General features: G+C 39.2%; 1 pseudogene across 1 annotated transcript; it reads right to left on the bottom strand.

The window, feature by feature from the left end:
• Window positions 1–12,448: 12,448 nt before the first annotated feature.
• Window positions 12,449–15,400, bottom strand: LOC143598998 (amino acid permease 6-like; annotated as a pseudogene). Its single transcript, XR_013147224.1, has 8 exons — window positions 15,262–15,400; window positions 14,903–15,132; window positions 14,703–14,798; window positions 14,559–14,650; window positions 14,369–14,421; window positions 14,250–14,287; window positions 13,048–13,273; window positions 12,449–12,979 (listed from the first exon to the last, which is right to left on the bottom strand). The product of XR_013147224.1 is annotated as an amino acid permease 6-like (transcript).
• Between the last annotated feature and the right edge of the window lie 545 nt (window positions 15,401–15,945).

Here is a 15,945-nt window from a genome sequence, read left to right as displayed (position 1 = left end):
CATGCAATGAATTCAAAAGGGCAAGCTTAGTCGAATCGCATGGTAAAAAGGGCGGTTGTGAAAGCTGTGGATAGTGGTGAGTCAGATGATCGTATGGCCAGGTTGGAGAGAAAGTTGGATCAGTTGATGGGTGTGGGAGCGAAAGAAAATGGCAAATCAGGAAAAGCGTATCCAGTTTGCGAAGGTTGTGGTGGAATAGGCCATGTAGTGGCTACTTGCGGGGTCATGTTGGAAAACAAAGAAGAAGAGGAAGAAGAGGAGGTGAACTTTGTTCAGGGTGAGAAGAGGTACAATAATAACATGAATTCAAACACCTATCACCCGGGCCTCCTAAACCATCCCAACTTCAGTTACGGAAACCCGAACACGCAACAAAACCCGAATTTTCAAGGTAATTCCCAAAAAGTAGGTTATCAGTCGAATCAGTGTCAATATGGGAAAGAAAGGGGTAGCGCTCAAAGCGGGTATAATCAAAGAGAGTCGGGTGGTTATAACAAGGTTTATCAGAAGAGTTATCAGCAGGGTCAGCAAAGTCAAGGGGCAACACAAGGTCAAGGAAGTTCTTCTGGTAACAAGGAGGAGTCGATTAAGGACGTGATGGATTTTCTGAAGTAGATGAAGATAGATCAGGAGGCTCCAAATAAAAGTGTAAACCAAAGGTTAGAGCTCCAAGAGAAATCCAATGCTGCGAGGGATAAACAGGTGAGCCAGCTAGCTGAGGAAGTGGCGAGATTGAAAAAAAATCCATCCAAGTTGCTGAGTGATACTTTGAAGAACCTAAGCCATCAGAGTAGCAGCTCTTCGATTGGTAAGAATGCCTATGTCAGCCAGGTAAGTACCCTTAGAAGCGGTAAGATATATAATAATGGTGTGACTCCACCACCCTTTATTGAAGGTGTGGTGGAGGACTTGGGGGAAGATGGGAAAAGTGACGATGAGGGTGAAATTGAACCGAAAACTAAATCAAATCAAATAAATAAAAATAAAATTGAAACTAAAACTAAGACAGGAACACCAACCGCCAAGGAGACGGGCTCAACGAGTAAAACCGTTCCGTTCCCTCGGGCATTGGTGAACCCCGAGATCTCATCGACACTTAGAAAGAGGGGCCCACAGCAGGAGGAAATGTAGGAAATATTTAAACAAGTAAAAATTAATTTACCCCTCATAGATGCAATTAAACAAGTCCCCGCATATGCTAAATATTTAAAAGACTTGTGTACTCAAAAACGAACTCACAAATTGCCCAAACAAGTTGACTTAACTGCAAATGTGAGTTCGGTTTTGACGGGTATCCTCCCACCCAAGCTACGGGATCCGGGAACGCCAATTATACCCATTCAAGTGGGTGATTTTAAAATGACTACAGCATTGTTAGATCTTGGGGCTGGGGTGAGTATTCTCCCGGGAAGCTTGTATGACCAGTATGACTTTGGTTCACTTAGAAAAGCCGACACCACCGTGGTGTTGGCCGACTTGACACTCAAGCTTCCTAGGGGAATCATGACCGATGTGATTGTGATGATAGAAGATTTTTATTACCCGGTTGATTTCCTGGTTCTAGACTACGTGACAGTTGACTCGAAACTGCAACCGAACATGATTCTCGGTCGGCCCTTTTTGGCCACCGCAAATGCTTTGATAAATTGTAGAACCGGGGTAGTGGACATGGCTTTTGGTAATAAGAATCTTCGGCTTAATGAGTTTCAAACGTGTCTAACCCTCAGGTGAGTGACGAATGCTTCGCGGCTGAAGTCATTGACGGGTTAAACCCTCACGAAAGTGAGGATGATGCCACAGAGGAGTGTGCTATTTATTGCAGGAAAACCGTTGAGCATGTCTTTCAGTTACAAGAAGAAGAGAAAGCAGTGGAATTGTATGCTGCGAGTATTGGGAAACCACCATGGTCTCAGCAAGTGGAGCGGCTACCCGATACCATTGATTCACATTTGAGACCATCATTGGAGAGTCCATCGGCTTTTGAATTTAAGGAGCTCCCGAAACACCTGAAATACGTGTTTTTGGCGGAAGGAGAGACTTTACCAGCCATCATCGCTGCAAATTTGGAAGACGAGCAAGAGAAGGCGTTGGTGGAAGTCCTGAAAGAGCATAAGGCGGCGATTGGTTGGACGATATCAGATTTGAGAGGGATCAGCCCATCCATTTCCATGCATAAAATCATCACCGATCCCGAGACAAAACCCGCTCATGATGCACAAAGAAGGTTGAATCAAAATATGCGGGAGGTAGTGAAGAAGGAGGTCTTGAAGTGGCTGGATGCAGGTATCATTTTCCCGATCTCAGATAGCACGTGGGTAAGTCCAACACATACAGTCCAAAGAAGGCGGGTATTCAGATAACCCGTAATGAGAGAGGTGAGGAAATCGCCACCCGACCGGTAACCGGGTGGCGGATTTGTGTTGACTACAGAAAGTTGAATGCGGCAACATCTAAGGACCTTTTTTCCTTACCGTTCATTGACCAGATCATCGAGAAACTCGCAGGTCAGAAGTTTTATTGTTTCCTAGATGGCTATTCGGGGTACAATCAGATTGCTATTCACCCCGATGACCAACATAAGACCACTTTCACGTGTCCATACGGTACTTTCGCATTTAGGCGAATGCCTTTTGGTTTGTGTAATGCCCCGGCCACCTTTCAAAGGTGTATGATGAGTATCTTTTCAGATATAGTCGGGGATTCACTTGAAATTTTTATGGACGATTTTTTGATTTTCGGTTCATCTTTTGTAAAATGCTTAAATGAATTAACTAAAGTTTTAAAAAGATGTGTGGAAACGAATTTGGTCTTAATTTGGGAAAAGAGCCACTTTATGGCTCAAGAGGGGACGGTTTTGGGACATGTCATCTCAAGTAGGGGGATTGAGGTTGACCGAGCGAAAATCCAAGTTATATCTAATTTACCACCGCCTACTAATATTAAAGGGATAAGGGCATTTTTGGGTCATGCCGGTTTTTACCGATGGTTCATTAAGAATTTTAGTATCATCTCTAAATCGTTGTGTAATATGTTATTAAAAGATGTGTCATTTGTTGTTAACGAGGAGTGTCTTAATGCATTTAATGTACTTAAAAACAAATTGGCTGAAGCCCCGGTCTTGTTGTCACCTGATTGGTCACTTCCATTTGAAATCATGTGTGATGCAAGTGACTACGCGGTCGGGGTCGTGTTGGGTCAACGGGTGGATAAGAAGCCCGTTGCCATATACTACGCAAGCAAAACCCTTTCCGATGCTCAAATTAATTATACCACTACGGAAAAGGAGTTGCTCGCGGTAGTATATGCACTTGATAAGTTTCGATCTTACATTTGGAAGAGCAAGGTAATTGTTTTTTCAGATCACAGCGCAGTCAAATATTTGATGGAGAAGAAAGACGCGAAGCCGCGTTTGATCAGGCGGATTTTATTGCTCCAAGAATTTGATGTGGAGATTCGTGACAAGAAAGGAAGCGAAAATGTGGTAGCGGATCATTTGTCGAGACTTGTGGGACAAGAAGAAGAGGAGAAAGACGAGAGGGCTATCAATGAGTCTTTCTCGGATGAACAATTGTTTTCTGTTTCAACGTTGCCATGGTATGCTGACATTATTAATTTTCTTGTTGCAGATACTATTACGGAGTTTTGGCCAAAGAAGAAGAAGCAACATTTTCTCTTGCAGGCAAAGCACTATGCATGGGAAGATCCGGATTTGTTCAAAGTTGGAGCGGATCAAGTAATAAGGCGGTGCATACCGGAGGAGGAGATGCGGAGTGTTTTGTATCATGCCCATTCTTCACCTTGTGGAGGCCATTTCAGCGGTCAGAAGACGGGACATCGAGTGCTTGCATGCAGATTCTATTGGCCTACCATATTTAAGGATGCCGCTACGCTCGTGAAAATTTGTGTTAGATGCCAACAGATGGGGGGTATTTCAAAGAGGGACGAGATGCCCATGAAACCAATCCTCGTTTTCGACATCTTCGATGTTTGGGGGATTGATTTCATGGGCCCATTTTCTAATTCATTTGGTAATCTATATATCTTGGTGGCGGTCGATTATGGGTCTAAATGGGTAGAAGCAATCGCCACCAAGACGATGACCATACCGTTGTTTGTAAGTTTGTCCAGTCTAATATTTTTTCACGTTTTGGTGTCCCCCGCGTTATCATCAGCGATGGGGGTTCACATTTCAAAAACTTTAACTTTGGCAAATTACTTAAACGGTATGGCGTAAACCACCGCATTGCCACTCCATATCACCCTCAAACGAGTGGGCAAGTGGAGGTTTGTAATAGGCAAATCAAAGAGATTTTACAAAAGAGGTGTAAGGCCTGATCGGAAGGATTGGTCTAATAAACTAATCGATGCTTTATGGGCTTACTGTACCACTTATAAAACGCCTATTGGAACCACTCCATATCGGTTGGTTTATGGGAAGGGGTGTCATTTACCTGTTGAGCTAGCCCATCGTGCGCTATGGGCGGTTAAGAATGTTAACCTAGACTATGAGTGTGCAGGTAAATAAAGAAAATTGAACATATGCGAGTTGGAAGAATTTAGAGATGAGGCTGATGAGTGTGCATCCGCATATAAAGACAAGATGAAGCGAGTTCACGATGCTAAGCTAAGAAGAAGGATGTTTGAGAAAGGGCAACGGGTGTGGTTGTATAACTCGAGATTGAAGCTTTTCCCGTGAAAATTGAAGACCAACTGGACGGGACCCTATCAAGTCAAGAGAGTTGGAAAGGTTGGAGAGGTTGAGATTGAAGATTTCTACGATCATCTGAGGCAAGTGGTGAATGGTCATCGATTGAAGCCTTACTTGGAGGATGCGGATTTAAACAAAGAGATACATGAGTCGGAAGTTTGCTTTTTGGCAGACGAGCCGACGTACTCGGTTGATTAAAGAACCAAGGAATGTCGAGCTGTAGACATTCAATTCAGCGCTTACCGGGAGGCAACCCGGCACTTGTAAGTTTAATTTTTGTACATTGAGTCTATTTAGCTAATAGTTTTCCTTAAATCGTGAAGGGTAGACCAATGATCGAGTGTGGGGAAGCGAGCACATACTTCGCTAGAGGGAGCCCCAGGTACGTATGTGATTGGTATGTGGCGACCGAAGCGGGTGGCGGAGGAAATCAGCTCAAACAACACTTAAAAGATTAAATTTTCAAGCTGAAAATCACTAAAAATTGTTGCTAAAAAATTGCATCTTCGCGTATCGCGTAGATGCTCTGCTTGGCATCTTCGCGTATCGCACTAAAAAGTCAAACTGCCAGTCAAAGTCAATGGTCAAAAGTCAACGGTCAAACTTCCAACTTCGCGATACGCAAAGTTGCAATGCCTTGCATACGCGAAGATGCACGGATCTGATGAAAAAAATATACAAAAAACGGATTTCCCTATCACTTTCACCATTCATCTTTTATCTTAACCCTATCCACACATTTAAATCCGGCCGCCACCGTCCCTGTCGCCGGCCGCCACCATCACCACCGTCACTATTTCCATGTATTTTCATCGTGTATACGTAACCCGATTGAAAGGTATGTGTTTAATTTCGTTTGCAATTGGTTTGTTTCCAGTATGAATCGAGTATCATAGATTGCTCGGGGTTGATGGGTGCATATTAGGGGGTTTGTTTGTGGTCGGGATTGACGGGTATAGTATTTTTGTGGTTAATGGATGTCAGATTTTTCGGGATTGGTTTACCGGATTATTGAAGTTTTGGCCGGATTTTGGGACTTGTGTGACTATGTTAATGAATGATAGTGTTTTCGAAAGAGTTTTAGGTCACCGGAATAATTTTCCGGCGAATTTTCGAGTCAAGGTTTGAAAAAGTTTATCAAACATTTGTGAGTTTGGGATGGTATTTTGCTAAGATGTCGATGATGTCGGGTATTTTTGAATAATGAGAAGTTTTTTCGGCAAAGTGAGATGGTAAAAAAATTTTGAAAGTGACGAGTATTTGTCGGGTTGTTGGTTATCTTGTCGGGAAGGATTAGGTCACCTTGTGCACATACGATTTTGAGGAATTTAGTTCGAGTCTCTATTTGTTTTGTATTGAGTTAAAAAATATATTAAAATTAAAAATAAAATATTTTATTATGATTTAGATTATTGGGGACAACCGCGATCGAAATGCTATACGGTTGTCGCCCATTGGGACAATTGACATGGACTTACTTGATATATTTAATTACAGATGTTGAGGAAACGGTCGAAACAACAGCAGGTTTTTGACAATACATCTCAGCAGTATATGCGCGCACCGATCAGATACGATGTTCCTGAGATCAAGGTTTTTGGGGCCGCGGTCAAGGATATTACTGGGGGAGAAGATGAGGACCACATCATTCTACGGTTTCTACCCGGTACTCCCGAGTATGAGTTGTTTAGACAGATTCGCGATTTGGAGATATTCCGACACCAGACGTTTGATTGGGAGGTGTTGGAAACTATTGGTCAAGTTCCGAGACTTAATAGGTTGCTATCGGGACGTTGGAGAGATATTTTGGGTTTTGAGCAGAAGTAGTACGAGGAGTTGGTTTACGAATTTTACACTACTTTCAGGTACAATCCGAAAGACTTTGACGAGCCATACACGGTTAGTTTTTCGTTGGGAAGAGAATTGTTTCAGTTTATGAGTGCCCAGGTTTGCGGTAATTGCAGGTTTGTATGCGCCACATGAGGTTGAGGTTCCCGAGTTTCGAGAGAGTATTAGGGGGTTTACCACGGGGTCGACTGCTTCTCGGCCTCATTGGATCTCGACGAATGATTTGGCTACGTTTTGGAGGACGATTGGTGATGGTGCTCATTCAACTAGTGTTGTTGCTTCACAAATTCGGGACCCACTGCACTGGTATTTACACAGGGTGGTTGCTTCTACATTCACGGGACGACATTCGGGGAAAGATAAATGTAATAATCTTGATTTGATGTGTTTGATGTCGATGATTGGAGGTATGAATGTGAATCTGGCTACATTGTTGTTAAGTTCATTTAATCGAGGTGGTCGGAGAGCGAGTGCGGCCACGACTCAGTTGGCGTTGGGGCCCATGATTACGAGGATTTCTCAGTCTTTGGGTGTATTTGGACGTTATCCGGACGAGTATTTTACGGAGGGACCGGATACTGAGGTTGTAACGCTTGACGATGCCCAAAAAGCGGGCATAATAACTTATGGTGATCCGCCGCGGATGGCGGATGTGAGAGCACAAGGAAGTTCGAGGGGGCACCATGTGGATAGGCCACCTGCCCAGCCACGTCGGCGACGACAGCCGAGTTCACCACCGACACAGCACCCCGAGCCCATGACATTGGATTATATGTTTCAGCATCAGTTGCAGATGCGGGAGGATTTACATGAGTATCGCGATGAATTTCGCGATTATCGAGATGAGTCCCCGGGTTAATTTAGTCATATTAAATTAACACTTTTTTTGAGTCCCTGAGGAGACGACCTTACTTACCCGTACTAGTTATAGGTATTTAAGTCCTTAATTAATTGTTTTTGAGTAAACCAGGCTACGTCATCTTGCTATCTCCAAAGATCTCGAATGATGTCAGTGTTTAATATCTTTTCTTTTATTATATTTTGTTTTAATACTAATATTAAATTTTTATTAATATTTTTTTGAACTTTTTTGTACCAATTATCAAAAAGCCGGCGTTTTTTAGAAAAAGGTATGGAGCTGGTGTTGGAGGATCTGGGTATAGCAGTTATGGACAGTATGGGTCGAGTGATTTTTATTATGCAGGTGCTGGAGGATCAGGAGCTGGTGGAGATGGTGATGATAATGACCAGGAGGATTCTGACGAGGAGTAGGAATTGATGGAAGCAGTTGTCCCGATCAATGTTTTGGGTTTTATTTTATTATGTTTTCATTATCTTATGGGTTGTACTGATATTATTATTATTATTTTGCTTATGGGTGGTTTGGTTAGGACATTTGATGGGATTTTTTCTTGTGGGTGGTTGCTTGTGTATATTTTGTAGTTGAACTTTGTGGGTGTAGTTCACTATAAACCCTCACGACACCATACTCGTCCACCCGGGCTACCGGCGGGTTTAAAGGGCTTGTTGCATACGCTAAATGCAACCGTGATTCCTACGAAAGTGAGTTAGGTCTTTTAACATTTTTACTCGTCTAACAAATTTGGTTATGAAATTTATTAAGCTCGGTTGGTAATTTAAAATTAATGGTTTTGCAAACGATTTAAAAGACCTATATTTTTAAAATTTGTGAGAATCTTGCTTCTACACGTGTGTGAGTTTGCAGATTTTGTTTTGAGAGTTGAGGAGGTAAGGTTCACCGAGAGCATCACCGAGGGCACGAGAGTTGCACATGAGAGTTTTCTTTTCTATCAGGTGATTTCGTTTTCATAACCTTATTTGTTTTATTAGTTTTTGTGTTAAAAGTGTAATTGTATAAATGTATAATAAATAAACCACCATCACATTAGGCCCGGTTTTAAAATTGTTGAAGTGAATTTTAACCCCGTCCCTATTTTGTGTCTTAAATTTTGAAACATTGAGGGCAATGTTTGCCTCAAGTGTGGGGATGGGAGAGGAATTGAAATTTAAAAAGTTTAATGTTCCTTGAATTAAGATTTTTGCACAAAATAATGGAAAATGATAGAAAAATCGGGGATTATTTTTCAAAATGATTATATAATAAGAGATAAATAAAACGGGAACACACGTAATTTGAGATGTATTGGTATGCTCAGCCATGAGAATGAAATGATAATTTGGTTGTTGACTTAATTGAACCTTAAATGCTTTATTTTTAGTGGGAAACGTCTTCAGGGTTTTGTTTGTTTAGCTAAGCCTGTGTAAGGACTGGAATGAAAGATTAGGCCATACTCAAGCCTTACTATTAGATTTGATCACCAAAAATATAATTTAATATGAATAGTCTATAGTACAATGGTTGGATAGGCTTAACATTAGAGTATGCTAAATGGCTTGTGATATAAACATAAATGAAAAAACTGCTAGTTAAGTGGCTAACACTTCATAGGCGTATGGTTTTATGGCCTTAAATCCTGTGTTGATGGGATGCCCCGGGGAACGGAGACCATGGTTCGGTATACGGTTTATCATCTGGTATGCGTAAATCCTAAGTGGATTTATTCATATTAAAACAGCTTAAAAAGAGCAAACCCGCAGTTTATCTGCCAATTCATAAGTCAATAAACATGATCACAAAAAGTTCTTTAAAAGTACAAATTCACTACTGACTTGATCATCCACGCTGTTAGTCATTTGGAGTCCCCGTGCTCGCGTCTCATTACCATTAAGAAACGGACCACACGGGACACGTCATATGTAAGCCCTACAGATGAATTCGTGCCTACTCACGTATGGTGATAGACTTTGGGGTATTGCTTGATAACGGGGTATGTCATGTAGTGGGGGCTATTTACTAGTTGGTTACCTAATTACACTTTAATCGTATCTAATGGCCATTTTGGTAGACTTTAATATTTAAGTTTGGGTTTTGGTTCGATAAAAATATCCAAGATTGTCTTAGCTATTACATATGGGCTTTAAAAGTGTACAAGTGTGCAAAATTTTGATCGTCTAATCTTAAGGTTTAAGTCAAGTTGGGGTGGTCTGATTCGGTAAAACTATAATGAAGCATGGTAAGGCGGCTTCAGGGCTTTGAGGTGTGGGTTCCATTTTAATCATATCAACTAATAAAACTGTCGCACCTTATTTTTCCAGGTAAATATTAAGGCGTGGGTCGCACTCGTGGTTATTGTGTTCTTGTGCTTAATTAAGATAATTTATGAAGTATTTTGAGAATGATCTCTGATTCTGATTCTATTGCAAAGTCTTTTTCGGGACGAAAAAGGATAAGTGTGGGGATGTGATGGTTAGGTAAAAGTTAGTTATTATTATATATTAATTAGTTATATTTAGGTAAGTAAATGAATGAACATTGGTACTTCAAGCATTGTTTACGTGTTTTAGGATATTGGAAGCTTTGGAGCTTAACAAGGATATTTACGGGCTTGGAATGAAGATCAAGAAGTGAAAGATTGGAAGTGCACGCAACACGAGGCAGTAAAGAAAAGAAAATAAAAAATGCAGAAAAATTACATCCTCGCGATATGCGAAGAAGCATCCCTTACATCTTTGTGATACGCGAAGATGCTTAAGTCGGCCGAAAATTTAGGTTTCCCCTACTTAAACCCCTTAACCTCCCCATTCGGTTAATAACGATTTCTAGAGGCAAAAGAGGCTGTGTTAGACGACTTCTCACCATTCCAAGGCTTCCGGTTCATCTAAGGTTTGCATGTTCATCAAAGATAAGTGTTTTGACATTATGATTATGTTCGGCTAAGTTCTTTGTTCATTCTAGGCTAGGGTTTTGTGTAATTCCTCTTGAGACCAAATTTGCTATGCTTAAAGTTATAAACTTGATTTGAGTTACTGCTTTTATCTTGTTTAATTGATTGCTTGGTTGTTTAAGCAATTTATATTTGCGATTATTGATTCGTGCATCACTTGTTTGGTTTTGTTCATCAACACTTAGGGTTAGGCTCTTGTGTCATTGAACTTATAATTATCGGTTCATGCTACTTAATTAGTTGTCATAAAACATAAATTGGTAATTGTGTAGATCGAGTTCAATTGTGTCAACAATTCGGTTAGGGTATCGTTTGTCATCACAATCAAACTACTAGGTCTAATAATTACTACGCAATCAAGACAAGTAAATCTGTGATTAAGTTGAATGTCACATTACCCGAACCTAGAATGAATACTTGTTATTAATATTATTTACAAATCGTTTTTAAGTAATAATTAGTTTTAATTAAATCCTTTTCTAGAAAACCGCTTGACATAGTATGTCCGCCTTAGTTAATTAATTAATTTAGTCATATTAAATTAGCACTTTCCTTGAGTCCCTGAGGAGACGACCTTACTTACCCGTACTAGTTATAGGTATTTAAGTCCTTAATTAATTGTTTTTTAGTAGAACACGACAGCCTACGTCATCTTGCTATCTCCAAAGATCCCGAATGATGTAAGTGTTTAATATCTTTTCTTTTATTATATTTTGTTTTAATACTAATATTAAATTTTTATTAATATTTTTTCGAACTTTTTTGTACCAATTATCAAAAAGCCGGCGTTTTTTTAGAAAAAGGTTATTGAACTTTTTCGCTGATTATTTGGTGAAGGGGATGACCACTGGCGAAAGGATTCTATAATGTCAAAATGGACCGATACAAACTGTAAATGCCAATTTTTTAAAGGGGTTTACGGATGAGTGAAATTCGGATGGGGTAACTGTGGCAAAGGCGTGAACATCATTGAAAAGGCGTTGACAAAGTATCTAAGTACCAACGGGGCCTTCAATTACATGAATTTTTAGATGCTGAGATCGCCCTAAGTGGGGCCTCATACTCCCCGTCACGTCCGGAAGTAGGCGGCCACCAAAAAAGTTGAAAACTTTGTCCTTTGCATGATCCAGACACGCCTACGTCCGATGCTCGAGACATCGACCAAAACGATAATTTTTTGAACCTCGGCAAGGATGAGGAAGTGGAGCTCGCTTGACCGGGCTGTAGAAGAAGTCGTGGGAAGGGGAAAGGGCGGGGTCGTCCTCGGATGCGAGTGCGGGTGTCGATTACACAGACCAATTCGACGAAATGAACTGTTGGACTCCAAGATATACACGACTTTGGGTATGAGCGTCTTAATTTTAAAGGAGGCCGTCGAAGTAATGAAACAGGAGGAATTAGAAAAAGATCTCGAAATTTTAAGGACACCGATCACCGACAATGATGTCGGGCTGTAGCCGTAATGAGAAAAGAAAACATTATGAAAAGTATAAGCTTGTTAAAAAGAAAATTGTTTTACCCTTTTATTTTATTTTTCAGTTTTTTTAGTGTTTTCATGTTTTTATTAGTATTTTAATGAAGTTTTTAAATTTAGTGTGATTTTTATTTCTTTTAATAAAATATTATTTGTTTTAGTTTTATTAAAAAATTAGAAAAGAAATAAAAAGCAATACTTTAGTAATCCTTTAATGATAGCTAAGACAGTGTTATCACTATGTCGGTTTGTAAACTAACCATTGCTAAATAGTACGTCACGTATCAAAAAATATCCTATGTGCTTAATTACCGTTATGCAAAAGAAATTAGTTACTTTTAGTAAAATTGTTGTTTGATAATAATTTAGGGTTTAAGTTATATAAAATATAAGAAAGTATGTGGGTTAACCCTCGGAGCCAACATGCCTGGCCGGCTACATTTACCACTACTTTAACTGATTGGTGAGACAGTTGGTCAATATACCCAAATAATGTTTTGTAAGAAAAACAAAATATTGTAAAGCGAGTGCGTTATAGTAAAAGCGTTTCATCACCTATGATTTATCTGTAATTGGTCAGAATAATCAAAATGACCAAAACTAAGGCTAAACACTTATTTAAAACATAATCAAAACAAGATTTTTGTATATCGCAAGTTCTTACAATCACCGCATAATTATATATAATCAACTACCATAAATGCTACTCTACATATTTTATGACACTGTCTCGAACGGTTTGTATTTCTTGAGATCACTTAACAATCCTTGCACAGATCCAACAGCCGCCACCAATGAAACCACCAAACAAGTGTAGCTCAGAATCTTTAGCCACACCCAAGTGAACGAAAACTTGCGTATCTTAACCCGAGCAATATACATCTCTATTGGGAAGTAAACTGTCAAAGGGTAAAATGAACCCGCTCCTATCAAGCCTAAAAAGCTATTGAAAAAGGGAAATATCATTGCAACCAATGCAGTCACTATAACATATGCGGTCCTCCACACCAACCTAAACATGTTAACCGGGTACACTCCACAACATGGTATGTTAACTTCATGTTCGGTTGTTATAAACTTGCTCTCGGGTCATCGTTGCCTACATTTCAACTCCACAAACCCGAATAAAGGTTGGCAAAACACCTGAAATATCACAATTTTAGTAATATTTTTTAAGAATAAAAACAAATGTCGTGTTGTTTTGTACGAACCTGATATGCACCAATAAGGTGGATGGCGATACAGACATTTGCAATATCGATGAGCCAAAACGGGTCATAGAAACCGAACCGGTCAAGAAGTTGCCAGGTGCGTCGTTCCCAAAAGCGGCGTAACCTATGCAACCGCAGAGCATGTAAAACAATGTGGTCGTCGAAACTCCTACAAGTGATGCTCTTTTCATCATCTTGGTTTCTGGTGGATGGGATCTTAAGTGTCCTGTAATTGTTCAAAAATTATCATTTTTATTATTTCTACTATAATTATCAATATCACATAAAGCTAATAGTAAAACATTACTTTTTATGTACCAACACTTTATGTGCAACCGATAATACCTTAAAAGGCTTGGATTATATTTTTTAAAAAATAAGTAACTCTTTTATATATGTGTGTACTTGTCAAAAAAAAGTACTTTTATTTTAGACTGTGCTTTCAGAGGCCTAGGAAATGCAAATTTCAAAATAATTGACCCTAATAAGACGTGACATGACATAAACTAACGTTATTCATTAAAAAAAAGCCAAATCATTTGATGCCTAACTTTCATCAAAGACCAAACAACATAAAATATTCTAATAAAGGAAAACCATGCAAGTAAAATATAAGGGTTACAAAGTACAAACAGCTTATAAGATGTTTAATTCATGTTATATAGACATAATTTATAAATTGTCCCAAATTATGGGTTTTTTTTATTATTATTATCTTTTTGTTGTAGGCTTATCTATCTAAATCCGTGTTTAAATAAGAGAGAATTCTTAAAATATTAATAGAGACAGATCTATGAACTGTTTTACAAATCAGATGGGACGACGTATTTGTTCCCAAACCGATCTCCACAAGCATGTTTTGAGGAGATAGAGATGGAATTCTAATTTTTTGGGTGAAAAAGTTGGATCTATCTCCACTAAAACGACATTTACAGAATCTATCAATTATTCAATGAACATGAACACGAGTGATTTTAGTGGTTGACACTTGCCACAAAATTGAAGGTAGTAAAAGGGCAAATAGTTATGCCATATTTTTCAAAAAAAAGGTTTTGTCTTTTCATAGCATCTACCCCTTACCCACGTTACTCCACCCCAACCCCACCCCACCCATCCCAACTTCTTTGAATCCAAATACATTTTGTGGCATATAGTCACCATTTATTTGAGGTCCATCAATTAATGGTCCACAAGAATCTTACCATTCTTGTCACAGTTTAAATCTCCCAAGCTTTTCAATCTAAATAAGACACATGTTTGTTACACATAATGTTCAATAAATCATCAAAAAGGATTTAAAAAAATAATAATAAAATTTAACCCAACATATGGCATATTATGAGTTTCGTTAGGACCGTTACCGCTAACCACATTCTGTTAGTTACTTAGACTATTATGAACCAAACATTACAAGTGACAGGTCTTTAAAGCATTTAGGAGCGTTTTGAGTTAGGAGGAAATAGATATATGCACATGGAATTATTGTGGCTAAAAGTGGTAGTTTTTCTAACTTGAAGGACTGATTGTGAAATGATGACATTTGGGCAATACAAAGATAGACTTATGGATACGTCAAACGAAGTAGACAGAAACATCGTGACATCTGTCAAATTGTAAATGTTTAATAACTAATAAATGTAATTTTTAATTTACTTACACTATGCTTATAGATGCAGTTATGGTGTACCCAATTGTAACTCCCACAAGATTAGCATACTGAGCTATCCCACATAAAAGCACCCTTCTCCCTCCTGTCAAAAAAAGGAAAAAAAATGCCCTTGGCATAAAATTAAAACAAACAAATAAAAAAACCTCTAAAAGTACAGAAAAAGAAAAAAAAAGCCAATTTGTATACCTAGACTGGCTCGAACCACATCCATGTAGGTGTAGTTGCGCTTCCCATGAACCGGGTCTGGTGCACGATACGCGTCAGCAAGGAGGGTGGAAGTGAAGTAAGTAATGAAAAGGTGATGAGAACCGCGGGACCCGCGACCCAACCCAACTGAGCAATACCCCATGCTAGCGATAACACCCCGGACCCAATCACAGCGGTTATAATGTGTGCACTCGCGGTCACCCAAGTTCCTTATAAGTTAAACAAACCACACAGATTAGTTCCTGGCTCACTAGTCACTACTAAACTGAAAAAACAAACTTTCACTAATAAAAGATTGTTCATGTATTTACTTCATAATAATAATTAAAACCATAGACCTTTTGTTGTTTGAACAAAACAAACAATATCGAGATAACAAAATAAACTGAGTTTTCCGGTTCGTTTTTCACGGCCATCGTCATCGAGGTTCTTGGAAATCGGGTTATTGGTGATATGAAGTGTTGATGGTGTGTCCATGATTGTGTTTGAAGATGATTTTTGGCTTGCACAAGTGACCGGTGCAAGGTTTTTAAAGGGTAAGAGAAGGGTAAAAGTGTCACAAAAGCATTTAATGAAAATGAAATAATTGTTTCTAATAAAGTCAAACATATTCATATGTTTTCTTGAACTAAGAGTAGTGTTGAACTAGGGTTGTTCACGAGTCGAGTTTGAGTCGAACCAGTGTGATTTCGAGCTCGGGCTCGAAATTAAACGAGACAACTTAACTAAGCTCTAGCTCGATTTTGAAGTTAAACGAGCTTAAGTTCGAGCCAACGAGCCGAGTCATGACTCGAGCCGAGCCTAGATCGATTTTGGCTCGGTTACAAAACTGATCCAAATCAGCTCAGGATGTTTCAAATCAACTATTTATAGCTAATTTTATTTGAGCTTTTATCGAACGAGCCACGAGTCCGAGCTTCAAGCCTCGAGCTTTTTAAATAATCCTATGTTGAACCGTCTCACAATAAACATTTTTTTCTTTAAATTTTAACGAAACAATAAACACTTATCCAACTTATGTC

Source organism: Bidens hawaiensis, unplaced genomic scaffold (genome assembly GCF_021521415.1).
Source record: "Bidens hawaiensis isolate Kalapana, Puna unplaced genomic scaffold, B.hawaiensis_p1.1 tig00051356_1, whole genome shotgun sequence".
Classification (NCBI taxonomy): Eukaryota; Viridiplantae; Streptophyta; class Magnoliopsida; order Asterales; family Asteraceae; genus Bidens; species Bidens hawaiensis.
The sequence above is the reverse complement of the archived record's forward strand: the minus strand, read 5'-3'. Positions and strand labels throughout refer to the sequence as shown.